Source organism: Ailuropoda melanoleuca, chromosome 10 (genome assembly GCF_002007445.2).
Source record: "Ailuropoda melanoleuca isolate Jingjing chromosome 10, ASM200744v2, whole genome shotgun sequence".
NCBI lineage: Eukaryota > Metazoa > Chordata > Mammalia > Carnivora > Ursidae > Ailuropoda > Ailuropoda melanoleuca.
The window spans coordinates 20,562,151-20,580,180 of record NC_048227.1 but is presented as its reverse complement, the minus strand read 5'-3'; the positions used below and the strand labels follow the sequence as shown (position 1 = coordinate 20,580,180).

At 42.7% G+C, this 18,030-nt stretch overlaps 1 long non-coding RNA gene across 1 annotated transcript in view; it reads left to right on the top strand.

The window, feature by feature from the left end:
• The window catches only part of LOC117804156, a 41,827-nt gene extending 24,713 nt beyond the window's left edge, over nt 1-17,114 (top strand). Inside the window, exons 2-5 of the long non-coding RNA XR_004628458.1 lie at nt 2,291-2,485; nt 11,375-11,505; nt 15,574-15,752; nt 16,266-17,114. This is a non-coding gene — a long non-coding RNA (uncharacterized LOC117804156). The remainder of the gene's footprint in view (nt 1-2,290; nt 2,486-11,374; nt 11,506-15,573; nt 15,753-16,265) is intronic.
• The last annotated feature ends 916 nt before the right edge of the window (nt 17,115-18,030 follow it).

Genomic DNA, 18,030 nt, shown 5'->3' with positions numbered 1-18,030 from the left:
GGAAAAAAATTTTTTTTTTTTTTTTTTTTTTTGCTTCTGCAAACAGTAACCGAAAAAAATAACTTGCAGCTAACATCCTTTCTCAGATTTGAGAGTATGTCTGGGGTAAATTCTTGAAACTAGAGTTCATGGGTCAAAGATGTTTTTGTTTTGTTTTTTGACACTTCTAGGTTTTAATAGCTTATAATTTCCTTCCAAAGAAGTTGTACAAACATGTGGTCACACCAGCAATGTGTGCAGGTATACTTCATTTTCAAACTAGTCTCCAGTCAGGCTTTTTAATCTTGTCTATCTGATGGGTGACACTGGTATCTCACTGTGTTTCTTTAATCAGTGGCAAGGCTGATTTTTTTTTTTTTTAAGTAGTCTCCATGCCTAGTGTGGAGCCCAACATGGGACTTGAACTCATGACCCTGAGATTAAGACCCCAGCTGAGATCAAGAGTCAGATGCTTAACTGACTTAGCCACCCAGGCACCCTTCTTCTTTTTATATGTTTATAAACCACATGGATTTCTTTTCTTGTGAACCACCTACTCTCGGCATTTGTCAGCATTGTTTTGCTGTTGGGTTGTTGGTCTTCCTCTTTATTAATTTTTAATTATTATTTATTATTTTTTGGGGGGGAAGGGCAGACAAAATCTTAAGCAGACTCCTCACCAAGTGCAGAGCCCAATGTAGGGCTCGATCCTGCAGCCCTGAGATCGTGATCTGAGCTGAAATCAAGAGTCAGATGCTTGACTGACTGAACCACCCAGGCACCCCTCCTTCTTTTCATTTTTAAAAGGCCTTTTTATATTGGGAAAACTAGCTCATGCTTTGTTACATATGTTGTGAATATTTTTCCTAATTTGCAGTTTGTTTTTTGATTTTGTTTAGTATCTTTCTTTTTTTGTCCTGTGGAAATTTACATTTTTTTTAACTTAGTGGTATTTATCCATCTTTTCTTAGATTTGTATGTTTCTAAGAAAGGCCTTCTTTCTTCCAAGATTATAAAAAAATTTCCCATTTCTCTATTCTAGTAGTTTAATTTTTTAATATTATTATTATTATTTAGTTTCAACATTTTTACTCTATCTTGAAATAATTTGGTATCAAGAATGAGGTTGGGGGGGGCACCTGGGTGGCTCAGTCAGTTAAGCATCTGCTTTTGGCTCAGGTCATGATCTCAGGGTCCTGGGATGGAGCCCTGCATCAGGCTCCCTGCTCAGCAGGGAGTCTGCTTCTCCCTCTCTCTCTCTCTCAAATAAATAAATAAAATCTTAATAATAAAAAAAAAAGAATGAGGTAGGAACCCAGCCAACCTGCTGCCATTTTTAATCTGGATGACTACCCAGATCTCCTGAAACAATTTTTTGTGATTCCACCTTTCCCCCCAATTATCTGAAATGCCTTTTTTATCATACATAGAGGCTCAGTGATATGGATACCAGCAGAATGTCTTGGTCAACTGAACTGTAAGATGCTAGCCAGTTCTTCATTTTTCTTGCTGATGTTGTCGTCTTTCAAGAAGGTAGAGGAAGTATCTAGAGGAACCGTTGACTTGGGCCAAATTCTGGCCAACTAGGCGGAACAAACTGGTGAGGGGAAGTGACAGGAACCCTGGTAGAAAGTGACTGTGTCGTTCTAGATACTCTGTCTGCCTCCCACTACTTTGGTTAACCCCCTAGCTCCATCCAGCCCAGCTGGGAACATCCCTTGTGGTCAGGATCCCTGACAGCTTGGTTCTATCTCTAGCAACAGGAAGTCTCACAAGCAAGTTCCCCAAACATGCCCTGCTCTTTCTTGCCTTCATTTCTTTGCAGACGCTCTGCCCTTCATTTGCAAGACTTTCTCCCACTTCGTCTAGCTAACTCTTTATCCTCCGTGTGTCAGTTTAAAGGTTGCCTCCGTGGGGCGCCTGGGTGGCTCAGTCGTTAAGTGTCCGCCTTCGGCTCAGGGCGTGATCCCAGCGTTATGGGATCGAGCCCCGCATTGGGCTCCTCCACTGTGAGCCTGCTTCTTCCTCTCCCACTCCCCCTGCTTGTGTTCCCTCTCTCTCTGGCTGTATCTCTGTCAAATAAATAAATAAAAGCTTTAAAAAAAAAATAAAGGTTGACTCCAATATGAAGTCTTCCCTGATATCCTAAGTGAGATACTCCATAGTACCTCCTATCCCTTCTTAGTCTTTATCCAAGACTGATGGGGGCGGTGTGGATGGGAAAGCCACACACATTCCAGAGGCCTGATGGTCTGGAAGGTGGCCTGGGGTAGATACCCCGTAAAGATTTCTCATCGTCTTTTCTACCTAGGACCAGGACCAGCTGCATAATTTGTGGGGACCAGTGCAGGATGAAACTGCAGTGGCCCTTGTTCATCGATTACAAACTTCAAGATGGTGACAACGGAGCGTTAAACCAAGTCCGGACCCTTCTGAGAGCGGAGTCCTTTGAGACTGCATGGATCACATTTGTGTTGCAGTGCGTTGAATGCTGGCCCTCAAAAAAGTATGTCCCTGTGCAAATGCATGGCCCCTGTGAATGTGACTCTATTTGGAAAAAGAGTCTTTGTAGGTATAGCTAAGTTGGGGAACTTGAGATGAAAAGGTCTCCTGGATCATCTGGGTAGACCCCAAATCCAATGACATGTGTTTTTATAAGAGATACACAAGGCTGGTGAGACAGAGAAGAGAAGGGAGACACACAGAGGAGAAGAAATGTGACTGGAGACAGAGATGGGAGTGCCGTGGTTACAAACCAAGGAAGCCAAGGAATACTGACAGCCACCAGAAGCTGGGAGAGGCAAGGAAGGATCTTGCCTACAGTCTCCAAGGGAGTGGTCCTGCCAACACCTTGATTTCTGCCTTCTCTTCTCCAGGACTGTGAGAGAATACATTTCTAGTTTAGCCTAACCCAGTTTGTGGTCATTTGTTATGGCAGCCACTAATATATATGTGTGAAGCCCGCTCCACTCAGGACATTTGTTGAAACCATGGGGAAAGGGAAGCTCTTTTTTCTTTGGGGTTACAAAACCAGTAGAACTATGCTCGGAGCTGCCAGGGCCTCTACATGGGCAGATCCTATCTGAAGATGAAACCAACCCAGGAAAGTACAGCCAAGAGACAAAAGAAGAGAGTGATTCTTAAGGACGTGTCTGGAAAACCTGGATCAAACTGCCTGAAGACAATTCTATCCTTGGAGGTTTTAGTTACATGAGCCTAAAAGTCCTAAAAAATAAAACAAGCCCTTGATTCAGTTTAAATTCAACTTTTGTAACTTGCAACTGAAAGAGTCCTAATTAATACTCAGTTTTCAAATAATTGAGAAGTTATCCAGGATTTCATGAACTAAGGCTTGGAAAGGAAGCTAGCTCAAGAAAATTGGGAAATGCTCACAATGGCTGGTAAGAATAAAGAGGAGGAGGGAGAGGCACCCATTTGAAGGAGTGTGACTACAAAAGGATCACTCTGGTGAGGCTGAATTTTAAAGTTCGTGTATTTATTTATTTTTGGTGATTTCGACACCCAGCACAGGGCTCAAACTCCCAACCCTGAGATCAAGAGTCACATGCTCTTCTGACTGAGCCAGCCAGGTGCCCCTACTGAGGCTAAATTTTAGAGGACATGTCTGAAGGATGGAAAGAAGGACAAGCAAGCAAAGATACAGACCAGGCAGTAAGTGAATCAGGAACAGGGGTGCCAGGGATCCTAAAGCCGTCTCAGAGCCGAAGCTACAAACAGCCAAGGACCACAAGGAGAGTCCCTTGACTATGTCAGAGCATAATGCCAAGGGAGGGGGAGGCTTCCTGATGCTGGGTTGTATGGATGGAGGAAGGAAAGGAATTTGATTACTCTAGGTACCTCCTATAGGTGGAATCTTACAGCAGTTATCGTTTTGTGGCTGGCATATTTCACTTAGCCTAATGTCCCAGAGGTTCGTGCATATTGTAGCATGTGACAGGACTTCCTTCCTTTCTAAGGCTGAATAATATTCCACTGTGTTTGGGTTGCCTCTACTTTTTAGCTACAGTGAATACGGCTGCTATGAATATGGGTGTGGGAAATACCACTTTGATACCCTGCTTTCAGTTCTTTCGGAGATATACTTAAAAGTGGGATTTCTGGATCATAGGGTAATTTTGTTTTTAATTTTTTAAAAAGATTTTTATTTATTTGAGAGAGTGAGAGCAAGAGAGATCACAGAGGGAGAGGGAGAAGCAGACTTGACGCCGAATAGGATGCCTGATGCGGGGCTTGATCCCAGGACCCAGAGATTACAACCTGAGCCAAAGGCAGACACTCAACCTACTGAGTCACCCAGGCGGCCCCTGTTTTTAGTTTTTAGAGGAAGCTTCTTGCTGTTCTCCACAGCAGCTGCTCCATTTTGCAATCCCACCAACTGCACAAAGGTTCCAATTTCTCCACATCCTCACCAACTTGTTATTTTCTGGTTCATTTGTATTTTTATTTTATTTTTTAAAATTTTTATTTATTTATTTGAGAGAGAGAGAGAAGGAGCAGGGGGAGGGGCAGAGGGAGAGGGAGAAATAGACTCCCCAACATAGGGCTTGATTCTGGGACTCCAGGATCATGACCTGAGCCGAAGGCAGATGCTTACCCAACTGAGCGGCCCAGGTGCCCCTCTGGGTTTTTTTTTTTTTTTTTAATAGTAACTATCCTAATGGGTGTAAAGTAATATCTCCTTGTGGTTTTGATTTGCATTTGGCTGATGATTAGTGATTTGAACATCTTTTCCTATGCTTATTGGCCATATGTATCATTTTTTGGAGAAATGTCTATTAGAGTCCTCACCCATTTTTAAATTGGGCGATTTATTTGTTATGGAGCTGTATGAGTTGTTTATATATTCTGAACATTAACTCCTTATCAGATATATAATTTACAAATACTTCTCCCATCCTATAGGTTTCCTTTTCATTCTATTGATTATGCTGTTTACATCAAAGTTTTCAAGATTTTTTAAAAAGACTTTATTTATTCATTTGAAAGAGAGAAAAAGAGAGACATGGAGAGTCAAGCCAGGGTGGAGGGGGCAGAGGGAAAAGGAGAAGCAGACTCCCCACTGAGCAGGGAGCCTGACGTGGGGCTACATCCCAGGACCCTGGGATCATGTTCTGAGCTGAAAGCAGATGCTTAACTGACTGAGCCACTCAGGTGACCCCAAAGTTTTCAAGTTTGATGTTGTCCCAAACATATTTAGTTTTGTAAGAAACTGCCATACACTTTTCCAAAGTGGATGTACCATTTTATTTTTTTATTTTTTATTTTTATTTTTTTTTAAAGATTTTATTTATTTATTTGACAGAGATAGAGACAGCCAGTGAGAGAGGGAACACAAGCAGGGGGAGTGGGAGAGGAAGAAGCAGGCTCATAGCAGAGGAGCCTGATGTGGGGCTCGATCCCATAACGCCGGGATCACGCCCTGAGCTGAAGGCAGACTCTTAACCGCTGTGCCACCCAGGCGCCCCGATGTACCATTTTAAAGTCCCACTAGTTATGTATGAGTGACCCTTGTTATTTCTGGACTCCAGATAATATGTTTTATTAAGACTTTATTTCAGAGAGAGAAAGAGAGAATGTATATGAATGGAGGAGGAAGGAGGAGCAGAGGGAGAGGGACAAGCAGACCACACTGAGCACAGAGCCTGAGGCAGGGCTCCATCCCATGACCCAAGACCATGACCTAAGCCGAAATCAAGAGTTGGACACTCAACCAACTGAGCCACCCAGACACCCCCAATTATTTACATTTTAGAAATGAGAAAACTGAGCCATGGCACCTCTCCAAGTTTAAAAAAAAATCGGTGGTTGGATGTCAAGGTTGGGAATCTTTATCTTCTCATTTGCCATATGCCGAGGCTAGCACCCCTGCTGGTTCCAAGATGGCTAGAGTTCTGGTCATTGCAGTGATCAATTGCAAAAATGGCCATACTACTTTTTAACTACTCTGGTCAAGAGATATTTCTTCATGCAGTCAGGGTTTAGCCATGTGACTTGCTTTGGTTAATGGACAATAATAATGTTATACATGAAGATACTTGAAAAGTGCTTGCATAGGGGAGCTTTTTTTTTTTTTTTTCTCTTGCTGCACTCTAGACCGACCGACTTATCAACAATCAGACATGTGAGTGAGGCCATTCTGGGTCATCCTGCTGCAGCTGATCTAGCCCAGACCAAAAGAGCCAGCTCACCAACCCACAAAATCATGATAGATGATAAATGATTCTGTATTAAGTTACTGGACTTTGAGGGCCATTTGCTATGTAGCACAAACTAATTGATAGAACCACCCACAGGCAGAACAACATACAGTCCAAGGGAGGGGGACCATCTTGACACTGTATCTGTTCTCAGCAGTGAGGAATGAATGTTTCCTTGTGTATCATTGGCTAGAACTTCCTCCCATGTCTACTCCTAAACCCATTACTAGCAATGGGAGTGGAAGTACCATGATTGGCTTGGAAAAGCACTGGGACCATGCAGAGAAGAGTAGACCATTCTCTAAGTGGGATTCTGCCAAAGAACGTAGAAGCCTTCTGTCTTTTTGGCAGAGCCCCACATGGAGGAGGGACAGTGAAAGAAGGGGCAATGGATTTTCTGGAGGCATGTAGTAGGCGTCTACTAGAGATAGGCCTCCAGCAACTGTGCTTTCAGATTCTCTTCATCCTCCCCACTTCCAGCTATGGCTGATGGGACTAGGGATGCTCTAGGGAAGAAAGTTGAGTCAAGTTGAATCTCAATCTAGGTATTTGAAAATAAGACTATTAATAGCACCTGGGAATGGTATCAGGTACATTGCGGAGATGTGAGGAGGCCCTTTTCACACATGGGAGTTGAAAGATAGAAAAGAGAGAAATCTGGTTAACATTTAAAAATTTTTCTCAATCATCCTCCCTGGGGCCTGGCTAGATTGCTGGTCTTGGCTTCATGAGACACCTCTGTAATTCTTATAGTAATTTCCCCTGCATTTGCCTGAGCTATCCCTAATGAGCTTCTGTCACTCACAATAAAAGTGTTTTTAACACACTGTTCTTATGAAAAGATGCCCAACCTTACTCATAGTAAGATAAATGCAAATTAAAATTACACTCAGATACCATTTATCACTCATCAGATTGGCAAAAAGAGAAAGGTCTCACTTTTGGGGAAGGCTGTGAGGAAATGGGCACTGTCATCATGACTGGTGTGGGTGCCAAAGGTGGTAACCCCATATGCAGGGCGAGCTGGCAACATCCATCAACCCGGGAAATGCACTTACCCTTTGACCTAGCAATCCTTAGCTCTGGGATTTATTGTGCAGATGCACAGCGTAGGGAGAAAATGATGTCTGTACAAGGTCATTGATTTTTCATAAGTTTATTTATTTTAAGTAATCTCTATGCCCAACATGGGGCTCAAACTCACACCCCCCAGATCAAGAGTCCCACGTTCTTCTGACTGAGCCAGCCACGTGCCCCTGTACAAGGTCTTTAGTACAGCATCATTTCTAATAAGATTTGGGAACAGCCCAAGTATTTGCCCACGAAGGACTGGTTAGACTAACTAGGGGCATCCTTACGTGGAGTATAATGCAGCTGCAAAAATAAAGTTGTCTATGCGCTAATACAGGAAGGCCTCCAGAGAGATTACTAAATAAAAAACAAAGTACAGAATATTGTACCTGGGTCAATGCCTTTTGTGTAAGGAAGGGAGAAAGAAGAATATGTAAGAATATGTATTCTCATTTTGTTATATTGAAACAGGGAAATCTGATAAAGGAAGTGTGGACGGATGAACAAGAAACTAAGAAGTGAAGAAATATGCTTTCTAAATTTTAAAAATTATTTGTTTAATTAATTTTAATTAGAGAACAGAGGGAGAGTGAGAGGGAGAAGCTGACTCCCTGCTAAGCAGAGAGCGGGATGCAGGGTTCGATCCCAGGATCCTGAGATCATGACCTGAGCCAAAGGCAGATGCTTAACCGACTGAGCCAGCCAGGCACCACAATATGCTTTTTTTTTTTAAAAAAAGTGTTTATTTCTAAGGGGGTGAAGGGAGTAGTGGGGGTAGGAGGTATACTTCTCAGTGATATATTTTTTTAAGATTTTATTTATTTATTTGACAGAGATAGAGACAGCCAGTGAGAGAGGGAACACAAGCAGGGGAGTGGGAGAGGAAGAAGCAGGCTCACAGCAGAAGAGCCTGATGTGGGGCTCGATCCCATAACGCTGGGATCACGCCCTGAGCCGAAGGCAGACGCTTAACCGCTGTGCCACCCAGGCGCCCCTCAGTGATAATTTTTTATATCATTTTGACGTTTGAAAATGTGAGCGCATTAACTGTTCTCAAAATGAGCAGAAGGAAAAAGTCATTTTTCAATGAAAATACTGTATTATTTTATTCTATTATTTTATTCTATTTATTATTTATTCCTTTTGTCTGAAGAATTCAGGGTGGTGGGAAGAAAACGTGCTTTGTGGATGCCTTGACACTTGTTTAAAGAAAAAAAAAAACCACTCAAACCTGGGATGAAAATCCCAAAGCAGAGAAGGTGTGCGGTAAATATCCCTTTGACAGAGTAGTTTCTTTTGTGCTTTCTGCATTTGGCACGGTGGTTGCTTGTTGAAACCTCCCTTCTCCAGGCTGGTCTGCATCTAGAAGCAGTTTTATGGATGGGCATTCTGCTTGGCCAGTTCAAGATTAAGCTGACCAGCCGAGCATAGAAAAGAATTCCAGGACAAAGAGAGATGTTATATTAAAGATTTCCTTTTAACCTGCAGGGATCAGGTGGCCTCTTAACAGAAATGACAAAATCTATTTTCTCTTCCTCATATGTTCTTCCCGTTGGCACTCTCTTGTTACGAGAGGGAGTAAGTAAAGATTGCTGGGGAGGGGGGAAGATTGAGCTGGCATCTTCTCACAAATGTGGGTGGCAAGTTCTGTTATCCCAGGGAGCTGAGTCTCATTTAGAGCTCAGTAGCACAGCCTCTGAGGTCAGACTGAGGATTTGGAATATAGGTCTTTCACTTGGTGGCTGAGTGATCTTGAGCGCCCACTGGAATTTTCTGTGCCTCAGTTTCTGTAAAAAAAAAAAGGGGGGGGTAATGAGGTCACCTATCTATATCATTATTATGAGGATCAAATGAGTTAACCTGTGACAAAAATTGACAACAATGCTTAGCACATAGGAAGCCCCCAGCAAATGCGAGCACTAAAAGAAACCGTAATGATAGTTTTATTATTGTATGATTTCGGGCTAAATAGGAGTGTTGATGGGTATGGAAAGATTGCCATTCTCCCATCCCCAATCATTTTAGTGCAATCCCATTGAAGAAAAATGGAGGAAGGTCTCTGGACACCGTTCAGGGTCATCTCAGATGATGAATGTAGTTCCGGTGGCTGTGATGTGGCAGGTGCTGTGCTCAGCCCTGAGGAGGAGATATTGGTCAGCACGGCAGGACGGCTTCTGTGTTCTCAGAGGTCCTAGACTACTTGGGGAGATGGACAGGTACGTGGGGGATACAGTACAGGGTAAGTGCAATGATCCGGGCAATTATGGATGGCAGAGGGTCACAGGTGAGGGGCACCTACCTGAAAACCCAGGAACCAGGAAAGACTTCTTAGAGGCAGGGATGAGAAGCAGATCCCCTCTACGCCCAGTGATGACACAAACCCCTCTCTCCCAGAGCAAAAATACTAGTAGTCGTCGAACTCCTGTTACCAGTAACAATGACGATAAGTAATGATGTCAAGATGATAATAATTATGGTAATATGAAATTCAACATGACTGTGTGAAATAATAATCATTTCAGTAATTAAAACATATTTACGGCTTGTTCCAAGCACATGTCAGGCATCAGCACGTTTAATCCTAACAGCTTCTTGGTGGGTCTGCTCTGTCCTTACAAGACATGGCCTCTCTCACCTCAGCCTGGTGCTGGCCCTGCTGAGCAGTGAGTGCCAAGTGAGGAAGGTGTAAGACCAGGCTGTCTACCCCACCGAGTAAGGGCTCTCCAGGCAGGAGGTGTTCCCAGTTCCCCTTTTCCAGACAGTGCATGGCGGAAAGAGAGAAAGTCCTCCCTTTTCAGACTGAGTCATCCCTCCGCATCCTGATTCCCCACACGAGGACCCTGTCATGACCCTTAGTGTTGCTTTCACATGGCACCAAATCACACTGGATCTCAAAATGAGACTCATTCCTGATTTAACTTGCTCTCAGCGATTCTGCAGATAATGAGAAGAAAGTCTCAGATTGGTGCTAGTGGGTTTCCAGCACTTCTCCCATAACCTGCTACCACCCTCTTTCAACAAAGAATGAGCCGGCCTCTGACTTTCTTCCCGTAGCGCCTTGAATGAGGATGGGAGCAGAGCCCGACGCCCACGATGGCAAGTCTGTCTTTGGATCTGAGTTGAAATTACTGTGCCTCAGTCTACATGTTTGCCCTCCCTGTTTGTGCCCCATGCTTTATTTTCTGTTTCCTTTTCTAGAACTTAGTAAACCAAACAGAAACTTTCCCTGACCTGAGAATTGGGTTTCATTGTGCTGTGTTCATTATTACACAGCGTTTTACCCACAATTACTTCCTGTTCAAGTTCCTGTTTGTTGCTGTGCTCTGAGAACCCACCTAGGTACGGGAGGCCTTGAGAGGAGCGAAAGGGAAGCTGGAGACACAGCCTCCTCCCTGGAGGAGGCCTTCACTAGGAGAGTGGGGCTGAACACATGACCCCATGACAGGACAGCTACAAGCAGCTTCAGCTGTTGGGAGTCAGGCCAAAGGGCAGAAAGGAGCCTGTTTGTAGAAATTCCACTTCTGGGCATTTATCCACGAGAAGTGGGTGCCTATGTTCACATTAGACACACACAAAGATGTTCATAATGGAGTTTTCAGAAGTAGTCCCAGACTGAAAACATCCCAAATGGCCATTGACATTGACTGGATAAGCAAATTGTTGGTATATTCATGCAGAGCAATGACAACAAGTGAGTGGATGCTGACAAAATAAAACGTGGCCCCATCTTACGGGCATTATGTAGAGTGAATAAATCCAGAAATTCCCATTTATAGGAAATTCAAGAGTAGGCAAGACTAATGTGTGTTCTCAGCCTGAAAAAGGAAGGAAATTCTGATCCATGTTCCAGTGTGGGTCAACCTTGAGAACATTATGCTAAGTGTCATAAGCCAGTGCTATGGACTGAATGTTTGTGTCCCCCACCCCAATTCATCTATTGAAGCCCTAACCCTCAGTGTGATGGTAGGTGGAGGTGGGGCCTCTGGGAGGTAATTAGGTGTAGATGAGGTTATGAGGATGGAGCCCCCATTATGGGATTAATGCCCTTATAAAAAGAAGAGATATGAGATCTCTCTCCCTTTCTCTCTCTACATGCATGCACCAAGGAAAGGCCGCGTGAGGACCTGACCAGGAAGGGAGTTCTCGCCAAGAACCTCATCACGCTGGCATCCTCATCTTGGATTTCTGGCCTCCAGAACCATGAGAAATAAATGTTGGCTAAGCCATTCAGTCGATGGTAAGTTATAGCAGCCTGAACTAAGACCGCTAGGTACACACAGATAAATACTGTATGATTCAACGTATGTGAGTTACTGAGAGTATTCAAAATCAGAGGCAGAAAGTTGAAGAGTGGTTGCCAGGGGCGGTGGCAGGGGAGAATGGCGTGTTGTTTAAGGGGTACAGAGTTTCAGTTTTGCAAGATGAAAGAAGTTCTGGAGATGGGTTGCACAACAATTTGAACATACTTAACACCACTGCACACTTAGAGATGGTTAATCAAAACCACAATGAGATGCCACCTCACAACTGTTAGAATGGCTGTCATCACAAAGACAAGAGATAACAAGTATTGGTAAGGATGTGCAGAGAGGCCACCCTTGTGCACTGTTGGTGGGCATGTAAATTGGTAGTTATTTTGAAAAACAGTGTGGAGGGTTCTCAAAAAATCAAAAATAGAACCACCATATGATCCAGCAATTCCTTCTGGATATATATCCGAAGGAAACAAAATCACTGTCTCAAGGAAATATCTGCATCTCCATGTTCATTGCGGCATTATTTACGATATCCAGGACATGGAAACAAGCTAAGTGTCCATCAATGGCTGGATATGGATGAGTGGATAAAAACATACAGTATACACACAAACACACACACCCCGGAATATTATTCACCCATAAAAAGAAGGAAATCCTGTCCTTTGTGGCAACTTGGATGGACCTTGAGGGCATTATGCTAAATGAAATAAGTCAAACAGAGAAAGACAAACGCTATATGATCTCACTTACATGTAGAATCTTAAAAAAAAAAAAAACAGCTCATGGAAACAGAGACCGGATTGGTGGTTGCTAAAAGCAGGGGATGGGGTAGATGAAATGGGGGTAGGTGGTCAAAAGGTACAAAATTCCGGGGCGCCTGGGTGGCGCGGTCATTGAGTGTCTCCCTTCAGCTCAGGGCGTGATCCCAGCAATCTGGGATCGCGCCCCACATCAGGCTTCTCCGCCAGGAGCCTGCTTCTTCTTCTCCCACTCCTCCTGCTTGTGTTCCCTCTCTCGCTGGCTGTCTCTCTCTGTCAAATAAATAAATAAAATCTTTTAAAAAAAAGGTACAAAATTCCAGTTAAAAGATAAATAAATTCTGGGGATGTAATATACATCATGGTGACTGTAGTTAACAGTACTAAATTGTACATTTGGAAGTTGCTAAGAGAGTAGATCTTAAAAACTTATCATCGCAAAGAAAAAAATTTGTAGCTATGTGAGGTGAGTGATGTTAACTAAACTTACTGTGGTAATCATTTTGCAATATATATTAAGTCATTATGTTGTATACCTCAACAACTATTTTGTGCCAACTATATCTCAGTAAAACCAGGGAAATGCTAAAAATGGTAAATTTATATTCCATGTATTAAACTACGTACAATTTTAAAAAGTTCTTAAAATAAATAAACCTAATCTATGACGATAGAAGTCAGACAGTGGATTCCCCTGGAGGGAATATCTCCTGAGAAAGGGCACAAGAGAGTTTTCTTGGGAGCTAGAACTTTTCTGCATTTTGACCTGGTAGAGGTTACATAGGTATAGACATAAGTAAAAACATACTCTGCTGTGGGCTTAAAATTAATGTACCTCGTTTTATATATGCTACACTGTAATAAAAAGTCTTTTTCTTTTTTTTAAAGGTATCTTTTCTTGGGGTTTCTGAGTGGTGCAGTTGGTTAAGCTGCCAGCTCTTGATTTGGGCTCAGGTCATGATCTCGGAGTCACAAGGTGGAGCCCCAGGTAGGTTCCGGGCTCATTGCAGAGTCTCGTGTTCCTCTCCCTCCCCCTCTGCTCCTCCTGCCCTCCTTGCCTGTGTGCGTTCTCTCTCTCAAATAAATAAATAAAATCCTTAAAAAAATTGTTTTTGAATTTATTTTTCTTAAAGTTTTTATTCATTTATTTATTTTAGAGTTAGAGATAGAGAGAGAGTGTGAGCAGGGAGAGGAGCAGAGGGAGAGGGGCAAGTAGACTCCGAGCTGAGCACAGAGCAGATGTGGTCACGGGGCTCAATCCTGTGACCCATGAGATCTCGACCTGAGTTGAAGCCAAGAATTGGATGCTTAACCGACTGAGCCACCCAGGTGCCCCATAAATGAATACAATCTTAAATAGAATTTTTTAAAAAAGATTTTTATTTATATGACAGAGAGAGAGCACAAGCAGGGGGAGTGGCAAGGAGAGGGAGAAGCAGGGAAAGGGAGAAGCAGGCTCCCTGCTGAGCAAGGAGCTTGATGTGGGGCTCGATTCCAGGACCCTGGGATCGTGACCTGAGCCGAAGGCTGATGCCTAACCAACTGAGCCACCCAGGCACCCCCTAAATAAATAAAATCTTAAAAAAAAAAGGTATCTTTTCTGGTACAGTTTTCTGATGCAGAAGTGCCCCATTCTCATGAGATACGTTTCCCAGGAAAGGTCAAAAAATGACCATGGTGGTTAAAGCATGGGCTCTGGAGTCAGAAGACCTGGGTTCAAGTTTTAGTGCCACCAGTTTGTAACATGGGGCCTGGGAATAGTTACATAACTCTTTGTAACTTAGTTTAAGCTGTTTTTAATATAGGAATCATACAGTGGAGACATCAGTGCACATGAAGGGCTTAGCACAGGATCTGGTTCGATGTCAGTGTCCAGGCAACAATAGTTCTTGTTCCCATTTGCTTTTTTATTGTGCCGAAGTAGACAAAACTTCAAATGGACCATTTTAACCCCCAGCATTCCCTTCAGCATTTCTTGCAGCACAAGTCAAGTGATGAAGATGTCCCTAAGTTGTGTTTTTGTTTTTGTTTTTGTTTTTTTAAATCTAGTAATGTCTTAATTTCTCCCTACAGTTGGAAGGACAGTTTTGCTGGTTTTAGGATTCCTGGTTGACAGGGGTTTTTTGTTTGTTTTGTTTTGTGTTTTTCCTTTTATCACTTTGAATATATCATTTCACTGTCTTTGGCCTCCAAAGTTTCTAATGAGAAATCTGATCGTAATCTTATTGAGGATTCCTTGTATGTGATGAGTCACTTCTCTCTTGCTGCTTTCAAGAATCTTTGCCTTTTGACAGTTTGGTTACATTCTGTCTCAGTGTGAGTCTCTGAATTTATCTCACTTAAAGTTATTTGAACTCCTTGGATATCTAGAGTCATGACTTTCATGAAACTTGGAACGTTTTTGGCCATTATTTCTTCAAATAATCTTTCTGCCCTTTCTGTCTCATTTCCCCTTTGGGGACTCCCACAATGAGTATGTTCATTTACTTATGGCATTCCACAGGTCCCTTAGGCTCTGTTCACTTTTTGCCATTTTTTTTCTTTCTGTTCCTTGATAATTTCAGTTGTCCTATCTTCAAGTTCATCTGTCTGCTCAGATCTGTCTTTGAATCCCTTTACTGAGTTTTTAAATTATAATCATTGTACTCTTCAGTTCTATAATTTATTTTGGTGTCTTTTTTGGTTTCTCTTTTAGTTCATCCATCTTTTCTTTAACTTTCTCCATGTCTTCCTTAGTTCCTTGAGCATTTTTGAGACAGCCTTTTTAAAATATTTGTCTAGTAGGTTCTGTGGAGATAGTTTCTGTTGATTTATTTTTTTTCCTTTGAATGGGCCATACTTTCCTGTTTCTTAATATTAATTTTGAATTATTAGTAGTAGCAGTTACTTTTTTTTTTAAGATTTTATTTTTAAGTAATCTCTACACCCAATGTGAGGCTCACACCTACAACCCCAAGATCAAGAGTCACATGCTCCACTGACTGAGCCAGCCAGGCACCCCTATTATTAGTAGCAGTTCCAAGGTGACCTTGAGAATTGCTTCACTTTTTCAAATTTCTGTTTTCTCACATGTCAGATGGCAATTGTGACATTTTGTCGATTCAAGAAATATTTGTTGAGCTCCTCCTGTGTGCACGCCCCCCCCCCCCAGTTTTTGACACTCTTTCTAGTGAGCCATGGGTTTTTTTTTTTTTAAATGAGACACTCTTTTTATTGGGCCATGAATATAGGCCCTGAGATTACTTGACCACTAGCATAGGTCAGAAATGACACTGTGCCAGTTTCCAGGTCAGGCTTTGAAGAACTGTTTTCTTCCACTTATCTTCTGGAACACTCACTCTTGGAATTCACCCACCATGTGATGAGGAAGCTCAAGCTGCCATGGAGAGGCCCATATAAAAAGGAACCAAGCCTCCAGTTCAAAGCTCTGGGTGAGCTCTCACCTGACAGCCAGCACCAACAGCCATGTGAGTGAGCATCTTGAAAGCAGACCCTTCAGCTTCCAGCCAGGCTATCACTGCTGATGCCACATAGAATAGAGATGAGCTTTTATTTATATTACCCAGTTTAAGCAATTCATTTATTTAATGTTATTTAAAGTCCATTCTTTAGAACTGTCTAAAGAAATATAATGTGAGCCGCATATATAATTTTGTATTTTCTAGTAGCCACATTAAAAAAGTAAAAAGAAACAGGTGAAATTAATTTTAGAAATCTGCTTTAGCCCAATATATCTAAAATGTCATAATTTCAACATGCAGTGAAGATAAAAGTTATTTGTGAAATATTTCCCTTTTTTTTCATTCTAAGTACTTGATATTTTGAGATGTATTTTATACTTAGAATCACATCTCAGTTCAGACTAGCTACATTCCAAATGCTTACTAGCCACATGTGGCTAAAGATTAATAGTGGAGAATGCAACCTTGGAATGAAAGATTGGGAAGGCAAACTACTACATCTCTGCCCCTATTTTGCAGAGAAGGAAAGCAAGACACAGAAGGAGGAAGTGACTTGTCCGGGGTTATGCACTGTCATGGGTTGAGTGATGCCCCCCACAAAAAGGATATGTCCGTGTTCTAATTCTTAGAACTTGCAAATGTTACCTTATTTGGAAAAAAGTTTCTTTGCAAATGTAATTAAGGATTTTGAGATGAAGAGATCATCCCAGATTATCTGGCTGAGCCCTAAATCCGATGACCTGTGTCCTTATAAGAGATACACAGAGGTGATTAGACAGAAGAGGTGAAGAGAGACACAGAAAGAGAAGTTCATGTGAAGATGGGGCAAAGATGGGGGTGATGTGGCCAAAAGCCAAGGAATGCCATCAGCCACCAGAACTTGGAAGAAACAAGGAAGGATTCTTCTCTGAAGCCTCCAGAGGGAGTGGGGCCCTGTAGACATCTTGATTTCAGCCTTCTGGCCTCCAGAATTGTGAAAGAATAAATTTCCATTGTTTTTAGCCCACCTGGTTCGTGATAATTCCTTATGGTACCCACAGGAAACTAATATATACAACAAGGTTGAAGCTTGGACTTGAGAGATCTTGAACTCCATTCCTGGCCAGAGAAACCTGCCTCTCCACTGCCTCTGAAATCTTTCAAGTGGCCAGCATTCATTCCTGTATTAGCAGAGTGGACCGTGTGGGGCTCTGGTGACCTGGAGGGCCCATGATGAATCTACAGGGAGCTACAGCCCTTTAGCTCCATGTGGTACAATGCTGTCCTGTCACCATCTCTTGCCTCATCTACTTCAGTGATCTCACCTGCTTCTACTCTACCCCCTCCTCAATCTGTTTTCCACATAGTATCTGGAGTAATCTTAAAAACAACAACAGCGGGGCGCCTGGGTGGCACAGCGGTTAAGCGTCTGCCTTCGGCTCAGGGCGTGATCCCGGCGTTATGGGATCGAGCCCCACATCAGGCTCCTCCGCTATGAGCCTGCTTCTTCCTCTCCCACTCCCCCTGCTTGTGTTCCCTCTCTCGCTGGCTGTCTCTATCTCTGTCGAATAAATAAAAATAAAATCTTAAAAAAAAACAACAACAACAACAACAGCTACAAACAAAAAATGCAAGCAAGTCATCAGGCCACTTCTCCGCTCTCAACCATCCAATAGCCTCCCGTTCACTGGAATGAAACCCAAACTCCTTACAAGTCTACAATGCCCTGCTACCTTCTTGACCTTGTCTTGTACCCTCTGTCTCCCCTCTCTCCACTCCAGCCCCAGAGGTCTCCTTGCTACTTCTCTAACATGCTGAGCACTCCTTCCCCAGTCCTTCGTATTTGCTTGTCTCCTCTGTCTACCCTCAGACAGCCCCATGGCTCACCCTCTCACTTCATTCCCGTCTTTTCTCAGATGTCCCCTTATCAGAAAGGATTTCTCTGCCCTCTTGTCACTTTTCATTCCTTTCCTATGCTTTATTCTTCTTTATGGTATCCATCTCTACACTACCTAGTGAAGATTTATTAGTTTATTAGGTTATTGTCTGTCTTCCCCATTAGACTGTAAGTTCCACAAAGGCCAGGCCTTCTGTCTGTTTTATTCAGCTATGTGTGGAATAGCACGTAGCAGGTGCTCAGTAAATTCATTGCTCAATAAATGAACAGATGCATGAGTGAGTGGAGGAAGATAGGGTCCATGTAACCATACCTTGTTTCCTAGAAAAGTCAGAATCTGGATTTTTAGGTGAAATTCTACCAAGTATGAACCCCTCCCCCCCCAAATTTGCTTGGCTGGCTAAAAAA